This window comes from Neltuma alba, unplaced genomic scaffold, assembly GCF_004799145.2.
Source record: "Neltuma alba isolate B1F8T4 unplaced genomic scaffold, ASM479914v2 tig00001806_pilon, whole genome shotgun sequence".
In the NCBI taxonomy this organism is placed as follows: domain Eukaryota; kingdom Viridiplantae; phylum Streptophyta; class Magnoliopsida; order Fabales; family Fabaceae; genus Neltuma; species Neltuma alba.
The window spans coordinates 905-10,316 of record NW_021632625.1 but is presented as its reverse complement, the minus strand read 5'-3'; the positions used below and the strand labels follow the sequence as shown (position 1 = coordinate 10,316).

The window sequence follows — 9,412 nt, the reverse complement described above, 5'->3', positions numbered from 1 at the left end:
CGATCCACGGAGTACCATTCGTCAAAAGCAGGATTTGGTCTTGTCCCTGCATCATCAGAGACTAAGCGCGGCGGTGCTGTCTTGAGACCATTGATGTGAGACTCAAGACGGTTTCCTTCAATGAGAGGAAGGACAACGGACTCCCATACGAGAAAGTTATTGCGGTCCAACTTGATCGCAGATGTTTGTGCCGATGAGCTAAATAGAGTATATGTTTTTGAGCTTGGAGTAGAGAACATATCAGTCTCATTGGTGGAGGAGACGGCAGACATGATGATCGGACCTGGCTCTGATGCCAAGACAGAATTAAGAACGACAGTCTGCAGAGAGCAAGAATATGTTGATGGCACGATAAATAATAATGTGCTGTAGGGTTGCATTATATATATACACGCAGAGAAGTACATGTAGTTGACGGTGAGAGTGCGTCAACAAATCTTGGAGAGATTTTAGGAGTGATACGCGGGAAGTTACAGATACAAAGATTACATCATAACTAATAGATCATAACAAACAGATAGTTCCAGATTATTCTCTAACAAAGGACAATCTAAAAATTCTCAATGTTGTGGTGTTATTTGCAGATGTAAAAGTTCAAGTCTCACTGAGGGACAAGAAACGAACGACAAGTAAATTTAAAGCAAATCCTACAGAATGTTCATGTTCGGTTCACATAGCACATATAAACTGAGCGATTTTACACAGTATGTGTATAGCAGTTACCGTTGTTTGATTCCAATCATATGCTTTTTCAATAGAAGGGCCACCAATTTATTTATCACCAATAACGAATGAGACTGATGTTACATTGGATTATCCAGTTACCTCAACATTTGCTGCTTCCCAGTCATCACATAAAACAAGTTGGCCTAGGGATTTGTGTTGTTTTCTTCACTCTTCTACTTCCGGGAACCTGACAAGCGTATTATAATTCTTGATCAAAGCTGACAATTTTGTGCAAAGGTGTAATGATACAGATTTTGAATGGGATGGGCCAAGAATTAGGTCATGGCCTTTTGGGAAAGAGAGACAATGCTTAATACAATGGTGCAGGCGGTGAAGAAAATTCTGAACCTTTTTCCCTCTTATATTCTTAATGATGGAGTAATTATTAAGTAGGTATTCTTAATATATTACATCACTTATATTCCACCCAATTTTAAGGTTCTAAAGCATAAAAAATGAGCCTAGATGTATTACAGTTTTATACTTTGCCCCTCACCTTCCTACCATCTTCCTTAATACTTCCTGTTTTCTTTCTCGATCTTTCATGGAAATTATTATCCTTAACTCTTCAAGGATCACAAAGCGTGGTGGCTGCGGATTCTGAGTTTATCAAGGAAGGTGATAGTGCTTCAGTTATACCGTTTCCATCCCTTGAAACTCTTCATTTCATCTCCATTGGATTTGAATTTCTAATTGCAAGTTTTTGACGTCCTTGTTTGATGACATGGAACATCTTCTCCCAAATTTAGAAGAGCTAAGCTATGCATAGGGAGATGTCCAGAAATCATTTTCATTGGGATTCTTACCATCCAGTTGGAAACAACTTGAGATAAGAGACTCTCACAAGTTTAAATTATGGCCTGCATTTTAGGTGCACTGATCTGATATCCCTTATTCCAATTACTAGTTTAATACTGTTTTTCGCGCGCACGTGTGTTTATATATGTGTTACATGCAAGTAGACAAGTATGCAGTGCTTCGCCATGCAAAATGTTATTCAATACTATATCTATTTTTTAATACAAGAGCTAGTTGATTAATTTAAATAAATTTAAAAATTAATTAAATTAATTATTTATAATAAATAAATGTTGCCTTTCTAAAATATTATTTAATGAAATATTTAACATGTGTAACCATGGAATTAAAAACTGAACCGGACCGGCTGGTTTAAAGTTTAAACCGTAAACAGGCAAACCGATCACCTCTCCGGTCCAGGTGATCACAAAAGTTGAAGAAAAACTGAACCGGTGTGACTCAGTCTAAACTTAAGTAACCTGGGACTAACCCAAATAACCCGCTGGGCTAAGTGGATTACCGGTCTATTTTTTAAAAAAAAAAAGGGAAGGAAAACTCTGCTACCGGATCTCGCTGTTGTTCTCCTTACCTGCCGCTACCATACAAAATGGCCTCTTGGTTGTACTCCCTCTTCCATTCTAGTAATTAGATCTCCCTCTTCAACCATTGTAGACACTGACAATGTTAAGTTCAAAGAAGAGGGACTGATCAGATCTGGCCAAGGAGAAGTCATGGAGGCTGCTAAAAGTCCAAGCCTTAAGGTGCACTCCTTCTAGCTTGTGGGTGAGTTGAGACTTGCTGGCGGGTGCTCCTCTCTTGTTTGAGGAAATCCGAAGACACTTGCTGGCTGCTCCTCTCTGGTTTGAAGAAATCCGAAGACACAACTGATAATGGCTCTTGATTGAGGAAATGACCTGAGGAAGAAAGTGATTATTATTAATTCATTATTACTTTTATTTGAGAAAGAGAGAGTCAGAAAAGGTATTAATGGAGAGGAGAGAGATAAAAAAATTAGAAAAATTACCAAAAAAAAAAAGACCTCTAATTATATAAAATTATAATTTGAGACTCTCAATTTGAAAAATAGCAAATAAAGACCCGATCTTACTTTTGTAAAGATGAAATCATGATAAAATATCTGAAATGCCCCTCAGTCAAATAACAAGTTGACTATGAAAAATAACAAGTTCACTTTAGTGAATGATAACTTCAGTAGACTAAATCACACCTTGGCTGAGGGTATGCCGAATGACAAGTTGACTATTATAAATAACAAATTCATTTTAGCGAATAACAATTTTAATAGACCAAATCACACTGAGGGACATTTCGGACATTTCACCCACATTTCATATTTGCAAAAGTGAGATCCGGTCCTTATTTGCTATTTTTCAAATTCAGGGTCTCAAATCATAATTTTACATATCAAGAGGTTTTTATTTGTAATTTTTCCTAAAAAATTTGTCTGCGTGTGAAAAAAAGAAAAGAGAAAAGACTTGATGTGTTGAAGAAGGAAACAGAATAAATCATAATTAAAATAAGAACATATTTATAAATTTTAATTAAATTATATTATTTTAATTATTATGACTCCGATTTGATCCTAATCTAATCCACTAATCCCTTAACTTGCTGTCTTAACTGGATCATTCACCAGTTTGGTTTTTAGTACCTTGTGTGTAATTACTACAAGAACTATCTTAGAAGAAATGGAAAAGAATGAAAGACAAAGTGGAGTAGGATCTTATATTTAAAACCAAATTGAATGCCAAACTAACTTTTATATTAAAGACCAATATAATTACATGATTCAATGAATCCACAAAAATTATTACTCTTCTTATATGTAGCCAGATTCATGTGAGTGAAAAACCAACTTGCAGGAGTCTTTTTCTTATTTTTATGCTTTTATTTACTCTCAATTAACCTCTTGAAGCATGCATTTCTTGAGTTGGAAGATTTTTTGCTACTTCTCCGGTTTTTAAAATAAAACCTATTTAACTAATTTGATTAGATTAAGAAAATTAGGTAAGTTAGTTAATTATAAGAAATGTGATACATTTTTCTTCAAACACCATAATTATCTTTCTTAATACCTCATCTCCCTCTTCTACTTGATTATGGTTAAGGGAGTATCTATAAGGGTAATTTAGAGAAAATTAATAAATATGATAAATGGGTCTTATATTTAAAACCAAAACTAACTCAATAATTGGGTCATATATTAAGGATCAAAGGAGTATTTAATTGTTCAATGACTTCTTCAAATCCTTTCATGTAATTCTTATGTATACAGACACTCCCGTCCAAGCCAATAACTTGCTACTATGCATTCATTCCAGTGCTTTTCGGAAAAGGGGTATGGTTATTATTCCACCCACCATTAGTTCAAATTAGTGCACAAATTATATTGTGGTTAAATTTATAATACTGAATTAATGTAAATGCCAACTCTCAAACTTGCAGCTGTCTCATTTTTGGCAGGGACTTGAAAATCCATGAATCTCACATGAATTTAGGAAGAACTGTTAATGTGACGAGACACCCCACAAATTATATTGTACTACCTCCGGTTCTTAATATAAGACTCCGTTTAGTTTTTATTCTGGTTTTAAATATAAGATCCTAATCCAATTTGTCTCTTATATTTATACAATTCTTTCCAAGATAATCCTTTTAATAATTGTAGCTTTAGCCAACACACTTGATTAGTAAGGATATTTTAAAAAAGATAATACCTATTTATTAAAAATAACTAACTTAACTTATTTTTTAATCTCCTTAAATTAGTCAACTAGCTCTTATAATTAGGACTGGAGGTAGTAGTATTTTGCCAATCTAAGTTTCTCTTGCTTTCTTTTTTTTTCTTTCTTTCTTTTTTTGGCTTATTTCTTTCCTATTTCTTTTTCATGTTCTCCTTTTAGGGTGTGTTTGGATTAACGTTAGACAAAACTGACTTTTAGTCCAACTGATTTTTGTAACTGAAATTAGAGTAAAAGGCAATTAGTGTAATGTGATTTATGTTTGGATAGATGCTTTTAAAAAGTCAGTTTAAAAAATTGAAAGTTATTTGGGTGATTAATAAAAAAAATTAGTTTAGTTATAAAATGACTGAAAAGAACATAAACTTTATTGAATAGTAGTGTTTAAAATTTTATATTTTTAATGTGATAATAGTTTTAAAAAAATATGTAAAATTATTATGATAAAATATAAATAGTTTATTTATAAAATTATAAAATAAAAATATGTGGTACGGAGAAAAATTTGAAAACACATTATAATAATTAATTAAATATACATAATGGATAAACCTGAATATAAATTAAAATGTATTTGGTATGAATAAAAGCTCATTATGATAATGAAAGAGATGAGGCAGAGAAAAAAATATGAAGGTAAATCTGGGATGCTCATCTTTAATGATTACTGTTTGAAACTGTAGTTTGAAAAAAGAGATTTTTCTCCGTTGAGTCTAATTGAGATTGAAGGCCATAAGTTAGTTAGAAAAGTTAGTCCAACCAAATAATATTGTTTGTCCAACTCACTTTGCGATTTCAGTTTCATAATTTCCAATGAGTGTTTACAGTTTGTAACTATAATCCAAACATGACCATAATGTTTTCTCGTTTCTTTTTGTATTTGCAAGAGTACTTTGTTATATTGATTTTTTTTTTTTTCCTTGGGTTGTAAGGAGCTTAGGTATTAGAAAGTCTTTTTCCCCCAGTTATTGCATTTCTCTTGGCAATGTTCATGGTATGAAAACCAAACCGGGTTCGATATGCTAGTGACTAGGCTGGATTTTATTTTATTTTTCATTATTGGGCTTAAAACAACATCATTTTAGGTTTTTAAAAAAGTAGCAATCCATCATATTTGTGCTTTATTAGCTTTATTTTATTGGATTATGTGTAGTGTATATATGAATATTCTAATTTCCAAATAAATAATTATCTTTTTATTTAAATATTACTTTATTTAGAGTTATATGTAAATATTTTTATCCATTTAAATTAAATTAAATTATTCTAAATGATTGGTTTGATCTGATTTCGGATTGCAATTCAGTTCTAAATTTTAATTCGAAACTTCAATGATATCCTTCATATTATTCTTCATATACAATAGCATTTTCATAATTTCTAACATAGGCATCTAACTTTATAATTCAAAACTTATTTAATATGAATAATCGTGCAAGAAGAGAGCACAGCTGAGACTTATCATTCCTTTCTTCTTTTTCTTCTTTTTTTTTTTAATTAAAGAGGTATAAACAGGAATTAAGTTGGGAATTGGCTTTTGCAGGAAAAAAAATTGGAAATTGGTTTCCACGCTCATAATTCAAGATAAATAATTAAATAATAAATATCTCAATTGAACTGTCCAAATTAAAGTCAGTCGACCAATATCTAATATTATTTTATATTTTTAGTAGATTTTAATTTTAATTGACGTGTAATCTAAAATAGAGATGATTTTTAAATGTTTGTTTTTAACAAAATAAGCTATCATAAAATTTAAAGCTTTAAAACCCAAATTAAATCTTATCACAATGATAAGATCATATAAAGCTGGGCCGCACAGTCAAAAGAAAAAAGAAAAAAGAACAAAAAGATAAAAAAGATAAAAATAACCTAAAAACTAAATAAGGCCAAGTCTGTCTGTCTTGCAACTTCGCAATAATATGCTTCACTGATCAACCTGGAAAGATGATAAAAACGAGCATCCTACAATAAAACATATGAAAGTTACCAATATGAGTTAGATTTAGTGGAAGGACCCAGATGCTCATAATGTCTCTGAGAAATGTCCATTTCCACATGTAATGACTAATAATGCCTTAAATAGTATTATCTTTAATAAGAAGATATTCTTAGCAAAAAAAAATAAAGTTAAGATCAATTCAGGTCCCAAAAAAGGTATTAATTAAATATTACTATCAGTTATCTGTGATATTTAACTCTTATACATACCAATCATGCAAAACTTGGTTGTGCCAAATATCTTAATCTAACCAACCTAGCATTCAACTATCAATATGTCACCCTATCATTTATCACCAAATCCAATAATTGAGTATTGTGTTTTTGGGGGATATTATCACCAAATCCAATAATTGAGCATTGTATTTTTTTTGGAAGGGGGGTTTGATGTGACACATACCATCATCTCTTCTATAATTCACCTCTCTATATATCATAACCCATTTCATTTTGCACTCCCAAGTCTCCAACTCATTAATTACTCTCTCTCTCTCTTCCTTTAATAAAATTGTTCACATTTGCCATGGGAGAAGCTCAGGAATTGCAGCTTTCCATAATTGGTATGTCAACATTCTCATTTTTCACATATAGATATATTATCATATCTTTCTCTTCTGTTCTTAGATCACAAATCACCCTGTAGAAATTTGCTGCACATGTATGTGATCTCACACACGCATTGCATCTCATCAGTTTGGAAATTCTATAGATATTTCAGTCACCTATTAATTTATATTTATCATTTTTCTCCAAACTAAGTTGTCTAACTTATAAACTGATATATGATCTAATGACATGTATAAATATTTCAGAAAGATAATGTAATATACATTATAATTAAGCAATTTTTTTAATATTTTCAAATTAGTCAATTAAGTCTTATATTAAAAATTTGAAGAAGTATTTAGCATATTTACTCATGAGTGACAGGAAGCTCTTTTCTATTATCATACAACATGTCTATATAGCTATAACAGATTGATCGTTTCAATTGTCTTAGAAGCTGATGAAGCAAAAGAAAAGAAACCAAGCAGTGATGCAGAATCTGACTCAGACAAGAAAACAAACCCCAATGGAGATACCAGTGATTTCCCTGATGAAGCAAGCACCACAATCATAAACAAGAAGAGACACCAACGTTGGTTAAGAATAGCCTTGTATGCTGTCCCTGTTTTGCTGGGCCAATCAGCTGCAACACTCTTGGGAAGATTGTACTACCAAGAAGGTGGACACAGCAAATGGTTGGGAACACTTGTCACTTTTTGTGGGTTTCCCTTTGCTCCTCCCGTTTTATTCTATTCTTGCATTTAAACGCCCCTCTGCAACAAATACCAGTCACAGTCATGAACAACCCCCTGTTTCAAAGCTTGCATTTGTGTATGTCTCCCTTGGCCTTCTTGTCGCGTTAGACAGCTACTTGTTCTCTTTTGGTCTCTCTTACCTTCCTGTTTCTACATATTCTCTTGTTTGCTCCTCACAATTAGCCTTCAATGCCTTCTTCTCCTTCTTCCTTAATTCACTCAAACTCACTCCTTACACCATAAACTCCTTAGTCCTTTTAACATCTCATCCGTCCTTCTTGTCTTTCACACTGATTCTCCTTCGGCATCCACACAAGTCTCAAAAAGGAAGTACGCGATCGGTTTTCATATTCACAGTTGCTGGTTCAGCTGGGTATGGACTGGTGCTTTCTCTGACACAGTTTGCTTTTAGGAAAGTTTTGAAAAAGCAAAGTGTCAAGGTGATCTTGGACGTGTTAGTGTACGAATCACTTGTGGCAACTTTGGCAATACTAGTGGGGCTATTTGCAAGTGGGGAATTTAGAGGGTTGAGGGCAGAAATGAAGGATTATGGAATGGGAAAGGCAAGTTATGTGCTGAATCTGAGCTTCACTGCCATATCATGGCAACTTGTTAACGTGGGATGTGGGGTTTGATTCTGGAGGTGTCATCAGTATTCTCAAATGTGATAAATGTTATGGGTTTGCCAATTGTACCTGTTCTGGCGTTAGCATTCTTCCATGACAAGATGAATGCGTTGAAGGCGATATCTTTGGTGCTTGCTCTTTGGGGCTTTTTGTCATACACCTACCAGCAATACTTAGATGGGATCAATTCTTATACTGATGGGCACAAAAACAATGATGAATTTCTCAGCGACTCAGTATCAGAAGGGTTGAATGGAATATCTGGGCAAGCAGGAGTAGTTCAGTGATGATCTGATATTATTTATAAGCTTTAAATTTGAAAAGAATATAGTCTATTTTATAAGTTTTAATTTAAGTTTGTCATAATGTTTAAGATATTTTTTCAAGAAAAAATTACAAATAAAGACTACCTACCATGCAAAATTATGTTTTGGGACTCTCAATTTGAAAAATAGCAAATAAGGACCCGGTCTCACTTTTACAAATATGAAATATGGGTGAAATGTCTAAAATACCCCTCAGCCAAATTGTGATTTGGTTTACTGAAATTGTCATTCGTTAAAGTGAATTTGTCATTTCTCATAGTCAACTTGTTATTTGGCATACTCTTAGTCAAGTTGTGATTTGGTCTACTGAAATTGTTATTCGCTGAAGTGAACTTATTATTTCACATAGTCAATTTGTCATTTGCTTAAGGGGCATTTCAAACATTTTACCACGATTTCATATTTGCAAAAATAGAACCCGGTCCTTATTTGTTACTTTCCAAATCGAGGGTTCCAAATCATAATTTTACATATTGAGGGTCATTATTAGCAATTGTCCTTTTTTTAATGTTATCATTAATTATATTTTTATCATATTTTCTTATATATATTTTGGTATATTTAAACATAAAAATTTATTTTTAATTAATTATTTATCATCCGTCAATTAATTATTTAAAATTTGTGAGGAATATATCAACAAAAAGTTACAAAGTGTCAATGTGATGCGGACGTAGAGCTGTAAGAATTTTTACGTGAGGAGTTTTATCAAATATAATAAAATTTTGATAATTTATGCTTTTTTCATTTTAAAGACTTTTATCTTTTACCACTTTAAAGAGTAGTTAATGTTTTTGATTTTTTAATTTTTTAAGCCTAACATATAAAGTTGGTTGGGATGATATATTAATTTGGGTTATGGTACATTTAAT

The 9,412-nt window shown here is 32.3% G+C and overlaps 1 pseudogene; it reads left to right on the top strand.

Annotated features, from left to right (window-relative positions):
- The first annotated feature begins 270 nt into the window (after positions 1-270).
- LOC114712079 (probable purine permease 10) lies at positions 271-8,501 on the top strand (annotated as a pseudogene).
- Positions 8,502-9,412: the final 911 nt, after the last annotated feature.